Source organism: Podarcis tiliguerta, assembly GCF_965153285.1.
Source record: "Podarcis tiliguerta genome assembly, chromosome: 5".
Lineage (NCBI taxonomy): Eukaryota > Metazoa > Chordata > Lepidosauria > Squamata > Lacertidae > Podarcis > Podarcis tiliguerta.
In genome coordinates, this window is record NC_139538.1 from 28,630,483 (window position 1) to 28,637,153 (window position 6,671).

A 6,671-nucleotide genomic window follows, 5' to 3' on the forward strand; every position below is an offset into this window, starting at 1 on the left:
TGTATTTGGGTGTGTGTATTGGATTCAGACACACTGAACTAAACTATTGTGGAGAGCCGGTGTGGCATAGTGATTTGAGTGTCAGACTAGGACCTGGGAGACCACTCGGCCATGAAGCTCACAGAGAGATCTTGAGCCAGTCTCTCAGCCTAAATAATTTACCTCACATGGTTCTGGTGAGGCAAAGTGGAGGAGGGGGAGAACTTGAGATCCTTGGAGGAACAGTGGGATAAAGAGCGAGGAAAAGGAATAAACAAAGAAACTGCATTATCCCCTCATATACAGCCCAGCCTTCAGACTCTCGCTCTCGCTCTCCCCTTGGATTACGAGAATCCCTACTGCTTGCTTGTGTTTTCTCACTATATAACCCTTTTTAATAAAGGCAGTCTACCACGGAATAGTGTTTGTTGGGGGATGATTGCCTTGCTTGTGGGCAGTCCAGAGGCATCTAGTTGGTCCCTGTGGGAACTCGGATGCTGTACTAAATGCACCTTCAGTCTAATTGAGCAGGGTTTGTCTTACGTTCCTGTGTCTTATGTTAATAATAATAATAATAGCAACGCAACTAAGATTATGTCTCTTGTGGATGCAATTTTTGCTGATGAGAGAGTGTGCCAGCTTCCATGCTTTACTGACTTCTTTAGGCAGAATGAGAAGGCTAAAGATAACTTTGACTTTCCAAATAAAGCAAGCAAGACAGCCAATTAGCAAGATGCACATTCTAATTTAGTAGATGGGGTGAAAAATAATTCTCTAGCACACTGGAGTAGGGCTCAAATGAATTTAACATTCAGACTCTGCCTCGAGGTAGATTTCAAGGTCAGATGTTCAAGATGAAACAATCAGAACCAATCTCCTTGCCACAGTTTGAATATCAATATTGAAAACGAGTAGGTATTAAGCTTGTTCCTTGAAGCTCAACCCTTTCATATTTTTCTCTACTTCCCTGTAGCAATAGTTGCAGAATCTTGAGAGCAAGTTAGACCTACTAATTGGGTAAACAGAGATGGCACAATTCAGCTAAGGATGGATGGATCATTTCCAGTTCATGTTTGTTTCACTTGTGTTCATTCCATCCTGTTTCCACATTAATCTGTGATTTTTTTTTTTAAAAAAGTCTGCATGAATATCCAGTATAATCCAGTATAAATCCACCGTGGAATGCACTATGATTGAACAAAAGACATGTTGCAGAATAAAGCCCCACCAGAATACAGAATACAAAGCCTACCAATCTGGAGGGGACCCTAGGAGAAGATGCAAGAGCTTCCATTTACCCTGACTTGCAGCGATACAAACTGGACCTGGAGGGCAAGCCAATGGGCAGTCATGACAGTGGAGGTGTACCTACTTGAAGAAGGACCATAGCTCAATGGTAGAGCACCTGCCTTGCAGGCAGAAAGCCCAGGTTCAACCCCCCCCCCAGCATCTCCAGGTAGGGCTGGGGAAAAGACCTCTGCCTGAAGCTCATCTGCTGCCAGTTAATGTAGGCAACACTGAACTAGATAGACCAATGGCCTGGTTCAGTATAAGACAGCTTCCTAAAGGAGTGGGCCTCCTGGGGCCAATGTTTTTAGGCTCATAGGAAGCTGCCTTATTTTGATCAGACCATCTGTAGCAGTATTTGACAGTAGCTCCCCAGAGTTGCAGGCAGGACCTTTTCCTTGTCCTATCTGGTGATGTTGGCAAATGAACCTGAGATGTACTCTGGCCTGTTGAACAATGGACCCTTCCCAGGCTCCACCCCACGAAATAAAAACCTGAAGGAAGCACTGTTTACAGGGTGGAGACGTCTCACCAAGGAGTTATGCTGATATGCATGGGCAGACGAACTAGTAGTAGTTTTTTGGTTGTGGGTTTTTTTTGAAGTTATGTGGTATCAATTATATTGATTTTAAAAATGTGCTTTTTGAGCTGCTTCCTATTTTGCTGATGAGCTGGCATTTTCTTCCCCCACAGCCACCCTTTTCAAAACTGGTCATGTTTTCTTGTTTTCTTGTTTTAAATGCCATCATACTCAGAAGCCTACTAATATTGGCAGGAGGCTGCCCACATTAAAGTCTGTTTGCCTCAATAAACACCAAATTGTTTTATAATCTTGTCTCGCGTAGGTGTTGAACAAGCACAAAACTGTACAAAGGTCTCTCTCCTCTCCAGCTGTACTCAGCATGACGGAAACCGTAACAGGCCAACAGTCAAGGTCTGCAAATGGCTCCATGGCTGTGTATACAAACACACAATAGCCTTCCTGTTGATTTATAATTTCCAGCAGTGGCAGATTACGCTCATAAAAGAAAGTGGGATGACTCTGATCCTTCCTCATCTCTCAAGGGAAGTAGACAGTACCTTTAGAGCGCAACAGAAGTCGGGCTTCTCAGGTGCCGTTCCTGGACCTGGGGGAAGGTCACTTAAGGAAAGAAAAAGACTGCTGAGTCTCCCATGCTTTTTATTCCCCAGGGTAGCATGCTGTACAACATTTCTGCCTCCACTGCTGGAGGCAGAATGTCTCTAAATTTCAGTCACTGTCCTCGACACTGCTTTTGGAAGATTCACAGAGAGGGCTTCCGTTGGCAGAGCCCAGCAGAGGCAAACCTCTGCCAGCTTCAAAACCCCACTTGAGGCAGAGGTTAGAGGCAAGGGTTGCTCCCTAGGTGTCATTTAGGCTGTGTACACAGTCCCATTTAGCATCCAGCGCTCTCCCACTACTGAGTTGGGAATTGGCCTAGCTGCAGTCCATGCCTATCCTGAATCTATTCTGTCATTTCTTATGAAATACTGCATTTTGATGTGTCCCCTCCCAAAACCATCTTCGATTGGAATTGAGAAAAAGAACAACCTGGCTGTGTTTTCAGCTAGTAATGCGTACACAGCCTCAGACAAAAAGTACTAAATGGATGAGTAATGGATGCCATCCAAACATCCATATGCGCAGCCTAGTGGCCGCTAGGACAAGAAGCAGGGGTATCTTTCCTCACTGGACCCTTTTAAAATGAACTATTACAATCCATTCTCCTTGGCCAGGGCACATAGGTGACATCCACACCATACACCTGAAGTTCTCATATCCCATTATAACCCCCTAAATAATCCTGGGAAATGTATTTTTTTTAAAGGATGCTTTAATTACAGTTCTTTGATGGGTAAACTACAGTTCCCGGGATTATTTTGGGGAACTTGTGACTGTTAGTGCTTTAAATGTATGGTGTGGATACGACCACAGAGACCTACAACCATGTTTTTTGGAAGGAGAAGGCCTCTCTGTGTTTATCTAATGCTGTCATTACAATTTAAGGTAAAATGAGATATGATGTGGTAGGCTTGCGTAAATAAGAAAGACCACAACAAAGCAGGGAGTTCTTGATGTGATCTTTGTAATCCTGATGACACCTCTGATCCCTGATAATAAATATGAAAAAAAAAACCAACCCACACAAAGACAGATCACCAAGTGATGTGTTCAGAGTCTCTGTCAACACTGGTCCCCAGTAAGTCCCAGTGTTTTTAAAATGTGCTAATTTTTACTATTATTTTTTCATGCAGTATTTTCTATTTGAATCTGTCTTCTCCAGTTCTTTGCATGTTTGCACATTCCTTTACCGTGTCAAGCGCTTTGATTAACTATTCATCTGTTTAGAGTCAAGATGAGGCGCTTTGTTCTCTCAGGTAAATCAAAGACATATGTTTGGGGCATCTGCAAGATGAGCAGGAAAGTATTTTCAGACTGATGACACAGAGCAAAATTAAAGTAGCACACGAATATGTAATTATTTGCAAACTTGTTAACCGAGTCACATTATCTTGTTTTTAGAAGTGTGTGTGGTTTTGTGACGGGTGGGGAACCTGTTGTCATTCAAGTGCTTCTGGAGACGCTAGCCCCCCACTATCCCTCACCATTGATGATACAGTGTGGGGCTGATGGGAATTGGACTCCAATAATGGCCATAGGTTCCCCATCCCAATTTCAAAGCATTGCCTCCTACTGCGAGCTGTTGGGAATGGGCGAAATGGTCAAGTGTGGTGTAGTGGTTAAGAGCGGTAGTCTTGTAATCTGGTGAACCGGGTTCGCTTCCCTGCTCCTCCACATACAGCTGCTGGGTGAGCTCGGGCTAGTCACACTTCTCTGAGGTCTCTCAGCCCCACTCAACTCACAGAGTGTTAGTTGTGGGGGAGGAAGGGAAAAGAGAATGTTAGCTGCTTTGAGACTCCTTCAGGTAGTGATAAAGCGGGATATCAAATCCAAACTCTTTTTCTTCTTCTTATCAGTGAAATAGTCTGCAACCCCTCATATAACTATTTGTGCATTATTAGTCCCATTGAAATAAATGCATTTTTATACATCAGAGTGGGACCTGCAACAGAAAATTGAAAGGTGGAAGAAGAAGAAGAAGAAGAAGAAGAAGAGGAAGAGGAGGAGGAGGAGGAGGAGGAGTTTGGATTTGATATCCCGCCTTTCACTCCCCTTCAGGAGTGTTCCTGTTCAAGTAGACAGCCAGCCAGTCAACCATGGGGAAGTGTGTCTTTTGAGATAGGCCTGTGCAAAGTTTTGGTACATTGCCAAAACTAGACACTAAGCACTGAAATTCTAGAACTGTAGAATTTGCTGTATTTTCTAGCATTTGCTTGTGAAAACTATGTCTCCCTCTTTTTTTTTGGCTTATCTTCCTGTATTGTACTATGTCCCACATATATATGATAATAGAATTAATGTATTCAAGTTGCAGCTTATACTGGTTGTTTTGTTCCGTAAGTCAACCATTGCTTCCTGAAAACCTGAACTTTTAAGAGCTTGAACACAGGAAGCTACCTTATACTGAGCCAAACCATTGACCCATCTAGCTGACTGGATTCCAGGCAGCAGACTTTCCCGTCACTGCTTAGAGATGTCAAGGGCTAAACACGGGAATGTTTTCCATGCAAACCATGCAATCTATCACTGAGCTACAGTCCTTCTGTGGGTGGGCAATCTGGGGAACACTGACTTTTTTCTACACAAAGGAATCTTCACCCCCCCCCCCCAGATGTACTAACATAACTGAATCCATGAAAGTAAAGCAATTCTTTTACCTTCACTGTTGTGGCAATCCAGACCATGGCCTCCATGATCATTTGCTTTTTAAAAGCCACCCATACAATTGCTAATTGCATGAATGGTGTCTTGTCTAGTTTGGCCCAAGTGTGATGCTTTCAGAATTAAAATGGTCAAAATTCATTTTCCAGATAGCTCCCTGCCTCCCTCCTCCAAAAATTAGGGAGGGTTACATATATTCTCTTTCTATTCATATATTATATCAATGCTGAAATAACAGCAGCAGCAACAACAATTTGGTTGGGTGGGCCAAGTATATTTTTGTGTTTGTGCATATTTTCCATCGAATATCTATTCTGAGTGTTATGTAGCAGTAATTCTTCAAATTTTGAAAAGCATCACATGCCTTGGGCTTCATACCGAATGGTTATCTACTCCAACCCCCTGCAATGCAGGAATCTCAGCTAAAGCATCTATGACAGACGGTCATTCGACCTCTATAAACTGGTAAAAAAAGGTAAAGGACCCGTGACAGTTAAGTCCAGTCACAGGCGACTCTGGGGTTGTGGTGCTCATCTCGCTTTACAGGTCGAGGGAGCTGGCATTTGTCCACAGACAGTTTTTCTGGGTCATGTGGCCAGCATGACTAAGCCGCTTCTGGCACAATGGAACACCGAAACCAGAGCAGTGCATGGAAACGCTGTTTACCTTTCCACCGGAGCGGTACCTATTTGTCTACTTGCATGTTTTGGTGTGCTCTTGAAGTGTTAAGTTGGCAGGAGCTGGGACAGAGCAATGGGAGCTCACCCCGTCACGGGGATTTGAACCGCCGACCTTCTGATTGGCAAGCCCAAGAGGCTCAGTGGTTTAGACCACAGCACCACCTGCATCCCTTATAAGCTGGAGGTTACCCGAAACCTGCTAATATAGCATTCTTTTGGTTGGCTTATACCATTTCAGCTACGTAAGGAGTGGCACTCACAGCCTGAACATTGGAAACTCACTCACTCTCCCCTCCCCTCATCCTGAGAGGCCTGCAGGAATCTGCCCCTTAGCTGGTTATCATATAAATGTCTATGAATGTCTCACCCAACACAACAGGATTGCGTAAACAGCTTCTGTTGCACTTGCCAGACGGAATGGCTGGCAAGATTACTACCCTTCCCGATGACAACTGTTCCTTCAGTTGTCACTGGAAATGTGAATCAAATCTGGCATGGATATCTCTGAACATGTGCTCTTCCAACTGAACCTTTTATTTACAGTCATCTCCTAGGCCCACAGCCTTCCTTATATAACGTTTCCTGCAAGTATGTGTGGGTTTCACAAAGAATCTTGCAATAGGAAGGATTGCACCACTAAGTGGCACAGACATTCCTGCTTAGATTTGGTAGGGCATGCTTATTTGTAGCATAACTCAGGAATTGACTTCCTAATTGGTAACTGGTTCAACCTTCCTAAACCTCTCCACTTCTCAGCCTCTCTGTTCTCTGTTGCTGCTGCCGCCTACCTTTCACTTGGCATTCTCAGTGTCTTTGATTATTTTGACTTCTGTTGGCATGTTTCATGTTTTCAGACCCTTTTGGATTTTCATTAGTCCTTTTCCATAACTTGAGAATGATTTTTGAAACATAAGGTATGTGTG